At 43.5% G+C, this 14255-nt stretch overlaps 1 long non-coding RNA gene across 1 annotated transcript; it reads right to left on the bottom strand.

The window, feature by feature from the left end:
• Window positions 1-352: 352 nt before the first annotated feature.
• Window positions 353-2589, bottom strand: LOC135572352 (uncharacterized). The gene is made up of 2 exons (XR_010464232.1): window positions 2406-2589; window positions 353-1657 (listed from the first exon to the last, which is right to left on the bottom strand). It is a non-coding gene; the product is annotated as an uncharacterized LOC135572352 (long non-coding RNA).
• Window positions 2590-14255: the final 11666 nt, after the last annotated feature.

Below are 14255 nucleotides of genomic sequence, written 5' to 3' on the forward strand. Positions count from 1 at the left end.
ATTATATGGTATAGTCAGCCATGTTCTCCTTAGGGTTGATTTATGATGAGGCATCACAGTGTCGTGACGTTGTATTAGTTAATATGACGACTGTTGCTCATCAAATTATTAAAAGTTTCTAATTGCGTGATTAACTGAATCAAGCAATTATTAACTCATTAACCTGGGGCACCATGAGAAAACTAGTTTTTATTGAGTTTCTATTTCCCAAATTAACTCAAAGAATATCAGAATATCGATTTTTACAACAGCCGCTAATTAACCAGTTACCTCTACAATCTCGTTCTGAACGTCGTATAGTCCGTGAATCTGCACGGACCCGGGTCTCACCAATGAGTTCGTACCACACCAATCTTAGTTGGATATTTATTTACTAAAAAGCTAAAATGATGATAGATACACATTATAGGCTATTGATTAGAACTTAGTATAACGGGCCAACACACTATGGCGCATGTTACCCAAAATGGGGATTTCAAAGAGAGAGAGGAAAAAGAAAGTACACGAGAGAAATATACATTTGGGTGAATTTGTCAGCTATGCTATTCTAACGCTAGCCTTGCCTTGCACTGCCTCTCTTATGGGTCAGAATATAATGATGTAATTACGTGGGGAGGACCTCCAAGGATTCTCTGCGTAGACCGTTCAGGCTGCTCGATGACGAACTTCTCCAGCGCACCTCTCTGATCATCCTCCCGATGTCAGTGTCCTTTTGGCTTAGGAGTCTGTTCCCTCACTCTTTCTCTGAGTGAGAAGGGGTCTTCTGAGGACAGACAGCTCTGTAGCTCAGAGCTCACAGCGTTTGAATGAAACAGCGTAGATACCACGATTCGATGGGAGATGGAGGCTAGGTGGTTCGACTTGAATTCACCCGCTTAGACACAGCTACTCATCCGTAGCTTGGGTAGAAAAAGGTTTGTCTTCAAACTTGCGTTGCGTTTTGGGTTAGTTGACTTTTTAGACCTTGGCTGCAGCTTGGGTCACGTAGTCTTGTCTGTAAATTCTTTACTCACAGGTTTTATACCCTTGGGTCAGAAGTGGGCGTAACCGCCTTTAGGGCAATACTCTGGGCGTGCCAAGTTATGATGGCAAGGTCTAGATTTGACTCAAATCCAATTTTAGACAACTAACTTCACATTTAATCTTTCCCAAAACATTCTCTTTGATTTGGATATTTTCCATACAACGTACAATGTATAAACATCAAACATATACTAGGAAAACTCTTCACGTTACAATGTTTCTGTAATGACGTCATCTATTTAACCTTTAGTAACAAAACAAAAATGACATACATTTTCATATTCCATCTATCGTCATGACCACCATTGTGGCTGACGGAAACCATTGTTTCAAATCCCTTTATTTCATGTTTAATTTTCTGAGGCTGGTTCTCCATAGTAACAGGACAAAGGAATTTGTCTGTGGCCTAAGATTTACCATGGGTGTGAGGGATAATTTTAAAAAAACATCTTCAGACCCCTAGATCTCTCCTCCTCTGTTGGGGTTGAGAGATAATCTGTAGGGTTGTGGTCTCCTGTAACCTGACCTGATCAGGACAGTCATGACAACAGCATGTCATCCTGCTGGACCTTCAGACGTCACCTACTCCTCCCAACACTGTAGTCAGCTTCACATTTCTCCTGAGACTTCCTTCCTGCAGAGAAAGAGAGAATAGACAGAGGTGGGAAGGAAGAGTTGAGCTGCTACAGGAGGACTTTGGGTTGTACGTCTGAGCCTGTGTTTGGATCCAATTTAAAAAAGCAAACATAAACTGGCAACTCATGTCCAACTACCCCCTTAGCCAGGGTTATACTTAGAAAATTACACCCTTCCCTGCCAAACCCTGCCGACACTGCCCTTGAAAAGTACAAGGGAAGATGAGACAGAGAGGTAAAATAAGAGGGCTCCCATCACATCTTGACTGAACACAAGTAAATAAAACAGCACTCTGCTGTCTTATTTACCCTGGTTGTTTACAGCGGAGTAGAGAGATGTCTTATTTACTCTGGTTGTTTACAGCGGAGTAGAGAGATGTCTTATTTTCCCTGGTTGTTTACAGCGGAGTAGAGAGATGTCTTATTTACCCTGGTTGTTTACAGCGGAGTAGAGAGATGTCTTATTTACCCTGGTTGTTTACAGCGGAGTAGAGAGATGTCTTATTTACCCTGGTTGTTTACAGCGGAGTAGAGAGATGTCTTATTTACCCTGGTTGTTTACAGCGGAGTAGAGATGTCTTATTTACCCTGGTTGTTTACAGCGGAGTAGAGAGATGTCTTATTTACCCTGGTTGTTTACAGCGGAGTAGAGAGATGTCTTATTTACCCTGGTTGTTTACAGCGGAGTAGAGAGATGTCTTATTTACCCTGGTTGTTTACAGCGGAGTAGAGAGATGTCTTATTTACCCTGGTTGTTTACAGCGGAGTAGAGAGATGGCCTCTTTGCCAAACCAGTGATGCAATGTGGACTCGTCCAATCTTTAAATGGCGGTTCGTAAAATAAGTAAACAGGCCTTGTGAAATTCTCCAGGCAACGCTATTAGCTTCTTGCCCGAGATGAGTAAATGTTTGACTAACTGTGTGTCCATCGTTGCTATTTATGTCACAGGGGCCCTTTGGAGGTGGCCTCCTTATGACTGCGACCTACCAGAGTTCTGGCATAATTTGCAGTGCCCAAGTAGTAGGTCTTATGTAACAGACGTCACAGATTAGCTGTCCCTTTCCCTCCCCCTGGAGGCCACTGGCCTTTCTTTTTCCCTGTGTCTATGTCTATCTTTCTCATCTTCTGACAACCTCCCCTTTACACTTATTGCTACTTCAGCAATGTTTTGTGATAGTTATTACTACATTTGCACACGCTGTATATAGATTTTTTCCATTGTGTTGTTGACTGTACGTTTGGTTCTCCCATGTGAACTCTGTGTTGTTGTTTTTGTCGAACTGCTCTGCTTTATCTTGGCCAGGTCGCAGTTTTAAATGAGAACGCGTTCTCAACTAGCTTACCTGGTTAAATAAATAGTTGAGTTCCTTGGTAGACATATCTGTCAAACATGATCGGTTGTCTCGTTGTCTCGTTTTTTCTTGTACTACACCTTTGATTCTCAATAGAGACGGGTCTGTCTCTTGTTACAATTCACTATTTACAGACTAGATGAAACAAGAGCCAAATTCACAATGGCCACTTACTCAAAGGATGAGATTACAATGTCAACAACAAACAAACAATAAATCCAGCTGAATCAGATACCATATTATCTCCACCTCTGATCCTAAGAAGCAAGAATGTGCTCACAGGCCTATGAACTCTATTTTGGTTTGGTCAGGGTGTGATTTTGGGTGGGCATTCTATGTTCATTTATCTATGTTTTGTATTTCTTTGTTTTGGCCGGGTCTGGTTCTCAATCAGGGACAGCTGTCTATTGTTGTCTCTGATTGGGAACCATACTTAAGTAGCCTTTTCCCACCTGTGTTTTGTGGGTAGTTGTTTTCTGTTTAGTGTTCTGCACCTGACAGGACCGTTTCGGTTTCGTTTCTCACTTTGTTATTTTGATCTAGTGTTCAGTGTTAATAAAAATCATGAACACTTACCACGCTGCGCTTTGGTCCGATCTTTCCTCATCAGAAGACCATTACAGAACTACCCACCACAAGTGGACCAAGCAGCGTTGTATGGAGGAGCAGAGGGTTCAGGATTCGTGGACTTGGGAGGAGATACTGGATGGAAAGGGACCCTGGAGACAGGCTGGGGAATATCTCTGTCCGAAAGAGGAACTGGAGGCAGCTAAAGATGAGAGGCGGCGATATGAGGCAAGTCAGCGAAGCAGGCATGAGAGGCAGCCCCAAAAATGTTTTGGAGGGGGCACACGGGGAGATTGGCGGAGTCAGGCTATAGACCTGAGCCAACTCCCCGTGCTTACCGGAAGCAGCGTGGAGTGCGCTATACGCCAGCCCTCCACAAGTGCCACTCGAGAGTGGGCATCCAGCCAGGGCAGATTGTGGCAGCTCAGCGAGCTTGGTCTCCGGTGCTTCGTTTCGGCCCAGGGTATCCTGCACCGGCTCTGCGCACTGTGTCTCCAGTGCGCTGGGACTGCTCAGTGCGTCCTATGCCTGCGCTCTGCCCGTACCGGGCTAAAGTGGGCATTCAGCCAAGTGGAGAGGTGCAATTGTCAAGCACTAAATCTCCAGTGCTCCCCCACAGCCCGGATCGACCTGTGCCTGCACTCTGGAGGTGCTGGGCTAAAGTGGGCATTCAGCCTGGAAGAATGGTGCCAAGGCTGCGTACCAGATCTCCAGTGCTCCCCCACAGACCGGTTCATCCTGTGCCTCCTCTAAGGACCAGGCCTCCTGTAGGTCTCCCCAGCCTGGTGGGCCCTGTGGCAGCCCCACGCACCAGGCTGTCTCTGCGTCTCCTCTCTCCAACGACGGTCTCCGGTCCGGAGCCTCCAGAGTCGCCCTCAAGTCCGGGGCCCGCAACGAGGGTGCCCAGTCCGGGGCCCGCAATGAGGGTGCCCAGTCCGGGGCCCGCAGCGAGTATGCCCTATCCGGGGCCGGCAATGAGGGTCCCCAGTCCGTGGTCGGTAGCGAGGGTCCCCGCACTAGAGGCATTCTATGTTCATTTTTCTATGTTTTGTATTTCTTTGTTTTAGCTGGGCATGGTTCTCAATCAGGGACAGCTGTCTATTGTTGTCTCTGATTGGGAACCATACTTAGGTAGCCTTTTCCCACCTGTGTTTTGTGGGTAGTTGTTTTCTGTTTAGTGTTCTGCACCTGACAGGACTGTTTCGTTTTTTTTCGTTTCTCACTTTGTTATTTTGTTCTAGTGTTCAGTGTTAATAAAAATCATGAACACTTATCACGCTGCGCTTTGGTCCGATCCTTCCTCATCAGATGACCATTAGATCGGCATGACCGATTCACCCATGATGAAAATAGATATGCATCCTCACACCCCGCTGGCCACATAGGCATGGTACATTTGACAAGAGCACTATTGAGACTCTGCAGCACAAATACTCCTCATTCATTCCTGAAGCCCAGCTTGCAATAAATCTCTAAAGCTGTTGTGTTTGCTCTCGACCTGACTTGACACAGCTAACATTCTAAGTCCACAAACTGTTCCCTGTACCAAAAGCCCACAAAAAGGATTGTTTTTGTTTGCTCTATTGAGGTGTGTCCAGAGAGATAGATAGAGAGCGAGATGGAGGGAGGGAGGAGTGAGGGGGAATGAGAAAAAGTCCATCCACAATTTGAATATGAACCCTTTATGTAGCTCCATCCCAATTTGAGATTCTCTGGAGAGAGAATGGCTTTTTCTAAGGACATTTTTACTCGCTGGCAGTTCACTGACGTGTGATTAATCTATAGTAAGTGTATGTCTAAGTACATTCAATACATATAGAAGTCTTCATTACAAATAAATGTATACATTGGGAATAGACCTGAAGGTTTCTGACAGAAAGCCATTCATCCTGCAAATGTAATGTGTTTCTGTAGCTGCGTTTAGACAGGAAATATTTGGTCTTTTGATCAACCAGATCAGCTCTAAAAAAGAGCTGATGTGAAAAGACCTGATGTGATTGGTCAAAATACCAATTAGTGGAGAAAATATCAGAATTGGTCTTCCTGTCTAAACGCAGCCTATGTTGTCTGCTTATGGTCCATTGTGGAATTTGTTTGCCCTTGTCTGAATGTCTTATTGTGAGTCTGAGGGCTTTGTAAGAGCCATGGGATTCCAAGATGTCGGCTGTGGAGGCAGGTCAAGACAGCTCTGTTCTGGTTAATCAAATGGATGAGAGGAGACTGTACCAATACACACTTAACATGTCCAGCATCCCGGGGCCGAGTTGGAAATGCAGATTAGCAAAGGGTAGGAGTAGGAGTAGTAGGAGGTGCCAATTAGGCAAAAATGTTGATTAACACTCATCAGGGTCTTAGCTCAAATCAGATTAAGGATGGTCTCAGATACATTCTGTCCCCCTCACATTCTGAAATTGCATTTTTGTCCCCCCCAGTTTTATCATTGAAATGTGAGGATCTCCCAAGTAGCGCAGTGGTCTAAGGCGTCACTACAAATCTGGGTTTGATCCTGGGCTGTGTCCCAGTCGGCCGCGACCGGGAGACACATGAGGCGGTGCACAATTGGCCCAGCGTCGTCTGGGTTAGGGGAGGGTCTGGCATGCCTGGATGTTCTTGTCCCATCGTGCTGTTGCAACACCTGTGGCGGGCCAGGCGCATGCAAGCTGACACGGTCGCCAGTTGGATGGTGTTTCCTCCGACAAATTTGTGCGGCTGGCTTCCGGGTTAAGCAAGCAGTGTGTCAAGAAGTAGTGCGGCTTGACACGGTTGTTTTTCGGAGGACACGTACAGGAGTTGCAGCGATGGGACATGACTGTAACTACCAATTGGATACCATGAAATTGTGAAGGAAAAGGGGTAAAACATTTTTATAAAATAAAATAAATAAAAATATATTGGAATGTGATACAAAACGAGATAACGGTGTGCTTTAGGACCATGCAGACGCCGCCAAGTGGTCGGGTAGGTTGTTTGGAGTGTTTATCCTACAGGATTTTAAATTTTTTAATAAGAAATAGTTATGCCCCCCCACTTCTAAAAACAAATTTGCGCCCCTGCCTCTGATGCACAGGAGATAGTAAAGAACTACACATTGAAAACTGTAGATGTCCCCTGTAAAGATTCAAATGGACAGGGACATGCAGTAATTGATTTCTGGCCACATGTTGCTACTGCCACGGCTGCGTTTACATAGGCAGCCCAATTCGGATATTTTTCCACTTATTTTTTTTGACCATTCACATCAGATCTTTTCACATCAGATGTTTTTCAGCGCTGATCTCATTGGTCAAAATAATCATTTGTGGGGAAAAAAGATCAGAATTGGGCTGCCTGCATAAATGCAGCCCATGTGGTTGACCTTAATGGTGAATTATGAAGAGGTCAAATGCATTTGGGTGGTATGGACACGCACACCAAACGCACACTAGTGTAGGAGGATTGTCATGACGGTGTACATGGTAAGCCTTCGGCGATCAAGGTAATGTATGCTCATCTTCTAGTCTCGGTCTAATTTGTCCATAAGACTAAATTATCCTCTTCTAATTTATGTGGATGGAGTGACATAAGATTATGCTATTATAACCCTCTAAACTGACAAAACTGTTAGTGTTTTCTAGTATGACACAAGACAGAGAAGAAGATCATCATGTCAAAACAAGAACATGCCGGATGAACGCTGAGTAAATCTGTAGGCTCTAGCGCTCTCTGGTGGTAGTAACCTAGACTCAGACTTATATTTATAGTCGTAGCGAAACCAGCTGCTATGATTGAGATATTTCTAAACAAGACACTTACTATAACACCAACCGGATTATCTACGGTAGGGTTTCCCAAACTTGGTCCTCGCAATCCCAAGGGGAGCACGTTTTAGTTTTTGCTCTAGCACCACACAGCTGATTCAATGAATCAACTTATCATCAAGCTTTGATCATTTGATTCAGCTGGGTAGTGTTAGGACAAAAAACAAAATGTGCACCCCTTGAGGTCCTGAGGACAGAGTTTGGGAAACGCTGATCCAGGGCATCATAGATTTTGAAAGGGTTCTGTGTACCTAATTTCTTAATGCTGACTGATGAGCATCCAGACAATATTTTCAGTTGGGGTCCCATAAAAGCTGCCCTAGCCTGGTTGACCAGACATAATAGTGATCCAATTGCAGCAAGAGCCTATCTGTCTGGTCAACCCAGCTAATCTAAAGCTACCCAAATGGGACTCATCAAATGTTGTCCTTGAGTACTGGTCAATCCCATGGTAACCTAGCATAGCATGCATAAAAAGACACCTGAGCGGAGTCCCCATATCAGTTTTTCAGGGGAAACGGAAGTTAGTTTCTGTTAGTTAGTTACTGTATCCCTGAAAAACGGAAACATCCGCTTTTATCCAACCCTGCAGAGAGTGATCCCATGGTGATGGTGGTGTAAGGGCAGGTTTGCAGGTTGTGATACCTATTATGGTCATGACAAAAACATTGAGTGAGGTGCCTTGTTTTCCATTATCTCTCCGACGGCCAGAGAGTGTGTGCACTCATAAACATGTTGGGGCTCAACAAACTGTGAAATGGCGTGTTCTCTGAATTTGTTTGACTAGTCTTCCATCGCTAACATTCACTTCAAAGCTGATATAATATTTATATTATCAATGGCAACACTTGCCAGATATAGCAGCAATGGCACTTAGGTGTGTTGTAAAGGGACAGCACTTACCATCACTGGCAGGCCTATTCTGAAAAGTTCTTGGTGTCTATGTTTTGCAATGGCCTAAAGGTCTAGCCTGCTACATTGCCATAGAGAGGGACTAGGATGATGAATAATGGATTCAATCACTTTCACGCCTCACTTCAAACATGGAGCTTTGGGTTTCCAGCATTTATGTCAATGCACTGGTTATGCCTGGCCTGCAGAAACCATTATTCATTTATTATAGACATGTCTGCACTGGCGTCATGATATGAATATTTTCTATAGAAACAGGCTAACAATATTTTAGTTCAGACTCATTTTAATTTGTATAGCAACTCTATTGTGCATCTATTCACATTTGCAGTGCAAATTTAGCATGGAAGAGCTAAACTAGCTATCTAGGTTGTTCGCATGCGCATGCATAATCTTTGATATGGTTTACTACTATTTAGCCAGTAGATCCGACCCCCTTGCTTACAGCTGCACTAGGGTCGAACAGCATTCCTGTGTAGATTAAGAGACCTCAGAGCCGGTGAGAGATATGTCTTGGAAAACGTACCTCAATCCAGGGATGAGAAAGGCATGGAACTCCAAATTGTCCCATTATCCCAACTGTTACACCACGAAGATTAAACGACTGTCCGACCCGAGTGCAGCTGTAACCAAGCGGGTTCTGATGGCTAAACGCTGTTGAGCTACTACACATCATTGCTTTGAACTTAATACTACTCAGGTGAATCAAAATGTCAAACAGTAGAGTAGGTTTGTTCTGAATACAGGAAATAGAATGTTGCTGTGACCATCTTTTATAAACTTAAATTCAGCTGCCATGTTGTCATCCATTCCTAGTGTGTAATGGATAGAACTTTGGACTCTGAATCCAGTGATCCGAGTTCAAATCTCGGTAGGACCTTATAATGTCACCCAGAGTTCTGATATTACCGGTGGTGGGTCGAAGCATCTTATCTGCTCTAGATCAGTCCCTAGTCAACAGATCAAACCCGCTTGCTTACAGCTGCATTAGGGTTGGACAAGCTTCCTGTGTAGATTAAGACACCCCGGAGCTAGCGTGGAATATGTCTCGGAAAAAGTACCTCAATCCAGGGATGAGAAATGCATTGTACTTTTGAATTGTCCCATTATTCCAATTGTTACACCAAGAAGATTCAATGACAGCACATTTGTTCAATCTTCTCAGTGCAACAGTTTGGATAATGAGACAATTCAGAGTACAATGCATTTCTCATCCCTGGATTGAGGTATGTTTCCCGAGACATATCTTGCGCTGGCTCCACATGTCTTAAAGGCGCTGCATGGTCTATCCATTGTCTGCATTGGACGTGCAGCATTTACAGTGATACGACCTCTGCAGAAGTCAGGACATTCATACTTATTGCGCTTCGAGGAGCAGCACAGAGATGTTAGCAGAACTGTTGTGAAGGAAGTTGCCAAGGAAGTGAGTTTGTGTTTATACAGGACCTCCCGCCCCCATCTACTGTCAACCAACCTATACTGAGCCCTCCTCAATGTTACAACTTTTCGGAGGCCCACAGCGATGCGGTACGGGGCTCAATTTGGCCTCTGCGTGCCTCCGGAGGCTCAGGAATTGCGTCACACCCTCCATAGGAGTCTACGACCACATTTCTGGATTAAGCATAAATTGTCTCATAATCTACACAGGAAGCCTGTCCGACACTAGTAAAGCTTTAAGCAGTGGGTCAGATCTGCTGGCTAGTCGGTCCCTGGTGAAGGAGGAGCTGGTTTCTACATATTGTGTATATTTATTTATACTGAACACATTTCCGTGTCCAGCGACTGTGAAGCCAACCCTATATTGTATTCTATATTCTATTATTTGTATTTCTATGTTTTGGCCTGGTAGGGTTCTCAATCAGGGACAGCTGTCTATTGTTGTCTCTGATTGAGAACCATACTTAGGTAGCCCTTTTTCCCACCTGTCTTTGTGGGAAGTTGACCTGGTTTAGGGCACATAGCCTTTAGCTTCACGGTTTGTTTGTAGTGTTTATTGTTGGCGTTATCTTAAATAAAGAATATGTACACTCACCACACTGCACCTTGGTCCTCCTCCTTCAACAGCCGTGACAGGTAGGGGTGGTATACAGAAGATAGCCCTATTTGTTTAAAGACCAAGTCCATATTAGGGCAAGACCAGCTCAAATAAGCAAAGAGAAATGACAGTCCATCATTACTTTAAGAAATGAAGGTCAGTCAATATAGAACATTCAAAGAACTTTTAAAGTTTCTTGAAGTGCAGTTGCAAAAACCATCAAATGCTATGATGAAACTGTCTCTCATGAGGACCGCCACAGGAAAGGAAGACCCAGAGATACCTCTGCTGCAGAGGACAAGTTAATAAGAGTTAACTGCACCTCAGATTGCAGCCCAAATAAATGCTTCACAGAGTTCAAGTAACAGACACACCTCAACATCAACTGTTCAGAGGAGATTGCTTGGATCAGGCCTTCGTGGTCGAATTGCTGCAAAGAAACCACTACTAAAGAAGAGACTTTCTTGGGTCAAGAAACACAAGTAATGGACATTAAAATCTGTCCTTTTGGTCAAATTTGAGATTTTTTCTTCCAACCTCTGTCTTTGTGAGACACATAGTAGGTGAATGGATGATCTCCGCATGTGTGGTTCCCACCGTGGAGGAGGAGGTGTAATGGTGTGGGGGTGTTTTGCTGGTGACATTGTTTAGAATTCATTTATGTAGAATTCAAGGCACACTGAAGCAGCATGGCTACCATAGCATTCTGCAGCTATACATCATCCCATCTGGGATGCTTAATCCCACTATCATTTGTTTTCCAAACACACCTCCAGGCTGTGTAAAAGCTTTTTAAAACATTTTTTACCCCCTTTTCTCGTGGTATCTTGTCTCATCGCTACAACTCCCGTACGGGCTCGAGAGAGACGAAGGTCGAAAGCCATGCATCTTCCGAAACACAACTCTACCAAGCTGCACTGCTTCTTAACACAGCGCTCATCCAACCCGGAAGCCAGCCGCACCAATGTGTCGGAGGAAACACCGTGCACCTGGCCACCTTGGTTAGCGTGCACTGCTCCCGGCCCGCCACAGGAGTCGCTGGTGCGCGATGAAACAAGGATATCCCTTCCGGCCAAACCCTCCCTAACCAGGACAACGCTAGGCCAATTGTGCATCGCCCCACGGACCTCCCGGTCGCGGCCGGCTGCGACAGAGCCTGGGCGCGAACCCAGAGTCTCCGGTGGCACAGCTAGCGCTGCGATGCAGTGCCCTAGACCACTGCGCCACCCGGGAGGCCGTGTAAAAGTTATTTGACTGCAGAATGAAGGAAAAGCAGCCAACAAGTGCTCAGCATATGTAGCAACTCCTTCAAGACTGTTGGAAAATCATTCCAGGTGAAGCTGGTTGAGAGAATGCCAGTGTGTGCAAAGCTGTCAAGGCAAAGGGTGGCTACTTAGAATCTCAAATATATTTTGATTTGTTTAACACTTTTTTTGGTTACTACATGATTCCAAATGTGTTATTTCATAGTTTGATGTCTTCACTACTAATGTAGAAAATATTAAAAAGAAAAAAGAAATGCTTGATGAGTAGGTGTGTCCAAACTTGACTGGTACTGTATATATTCACCTAATTTTAGCTTAGTAAAACACATCTCAAGAGGTTAAATGGAAAAATAAATTATAGTAAGTGCCTACTAAGTGCCAAATGAAGTAACAGGGTTGACCATTTCATTTTAAATCAGCCATAAATCCTGTTGTGACAGGGGGATGGAAGTTTGCTTTGTGTAACAGGAAGGGACAATTGAATGCAAGCTTCACCCAAACATGTTATTGTTAAAACATGTCTAACCTGTCTATCTATGCGTAACAGGGATGACAGCGAGTTATGCTCGACCCGTTCAGTTTTCCACCATAAAACACCAGAAAATGTCCAAATAGAGTAGAAACAGCTAACCTGCTTTTACACTCTGATTCCACTGTTACAGTATATGTTCAATGTTTCTTTTGAAATGAATAGTTTAACCATGTTAAAATGAGAGTTCAGTTCACTGTTCATTTGAAGGCAGTCAGTTGTACAACTGATTAGGTTGTCCCCCTTTTTCCTTTCACTTAATAGGGTTGACCGTACCATGAGGGACAGACATTTCATGTGATTAGATGAATCACATCAAATAAATCATCTTCAGAAATGACTTTGTCAAAGCAACAAAATAACTAGGGCTTTACAGTAATGGTGAAACGTTGGGATTAAGTGGGTTCAAATCTTCCTCAAATTCAGAGAGGGAGCACAGAGGGACATGTCAAAATGATGAATTTTGGCACTTCAGCAAGTCTTTATTTATATTTAAAAAATCAGATGCATTGAATTTTCTATATTAAAGTGCACTTCATTAAATAATAACAGGCTTTTGGTGTTTTATTAGGATTTCCATTAGCTGTTGCAAAAGCAGCAGCTACTCTTCCTGGGGTCCACATAAAACAAGAAACATGACATAATATAGAACATTAATAGACAAGAACAGCTCAAGGACATAAATAAATTAAAAAGGCACACGTAGTCTACATATCAATACATACACACAAACTACCTTGGTCAAATAGGGGAGAGCTGTTGTGCCGTGAGGTGTTGCTTTTTCAGGTTTGCTGTTCACTTGAGCAATATGAGATGGAACGGAGTTCCATGCAATAAGGGCTCTATTTAATCATCTTTATATCAATCGCATGCTTCCAGTTAGAATGCCCAGCTTGGGTCTTGTCTGCTTTAACATTGGACCCAACACAGAACTTTCAACATGGGAAATGTTTTGCAATGTTCTGCAACAACCAAGTATTCCAGCCACTCTCTTCCTATGACCAGTTGTTATTACTTGACATTTTTTAGACAGAAAACCTGTGGCTAGGGTATTTCAGTATTTCTGTTGCCTATCTCTGCTGTATCAACACATTGGACCGTGCCCTACACACTAAAGCAAGGCGGTTTTGGTAATGCATATAGGCTACAAGATAGATACACTGTTTGTAATAGATGAATTATCCTATGTGAATGCAGTCATACACATAGCTGTCTTACCAAAAGAACGCAAACTAAATGCCGAAAGTAGTAGCCTAGTTATTCATGCATGCAAACAAAAATAATGAATAGCAGTTTGGCTTAGAAAACAGACACAACCGTGAATAAGAACAAATTAATGCAAACAGAACAAAACAGCGATACCAAGTAGGCCCTAGTAAACAACACAATCTATATTTAGGCTAGTTACATTAAAACCCTAGTGACTCCCCATCCCGCATGCGGGAGCGTAATCATCGCCTGACACTAATTAGCATAACGCAACGGACATAAATATCCCTAGAAAATATTCCTATTCATGAAAATCACAAATGAAATATATTGAGACACAGCTTAGCCTTTTGTTAATCACCCTGTCATCTCAGATTTTCAAAATATGATTTGCAGCCAAAGCTAGACAAGCATTTGTGTAAGTTTATTGATAGCCTAGCATAGCATTTTGTCCAGCTAGCAGCAGGTAACTTGGTCACGGAAATAATAATATGATAATAGCTCCACAGCCCCCTCCACCTCCGACTGTTCCTGATTCTCTTGGAACAGAGAATCCAGCCCAGGTTAGCTTAGAATCCTACTCTAGCTGCAGATTTTCTGTCCAAAAACATTAATTTAATAACAATTGGTCATAGGAAGAATGCTGCAATGCTCGATTGCTGCAGATGCAACATTTTGTTTCCAACGTCGACGGTTCTGTGTTTTGCCCAATGCTTATGCAGACAAGGCCTTCACCCAAGCTGTATGTATTCATATATAGTATTAATTTATTTGTCAATATTGTCCCTGAGTTTCTAGCAGATACCATATGGTTCAAGAGAAAATAGCCTAATTAATTTGAAACTGTCCAATTGTCACACCCTGACCTTAGAGAGCCTTTTTATGTCTCTATTTGGTTTGGTCAGGGTGTGATTTGGGTGGGCATTCTAT

Source organism: Oncorhynchus nerka, linkage group LG7 (genome assembly GCF_034236695.1).
Source record: "Oncorhynchus nerka isolate Pitt River linkage group LG7, Oner_Uvic_2.0, whole genome shotgun sequence".
Lineage (NCBI taxonomy): Eukaryota > Metazoa > Chordata > Actinopteri > Salmoniformes > Salmonidae > Oncorhynchus > Oncorhynchus nerka.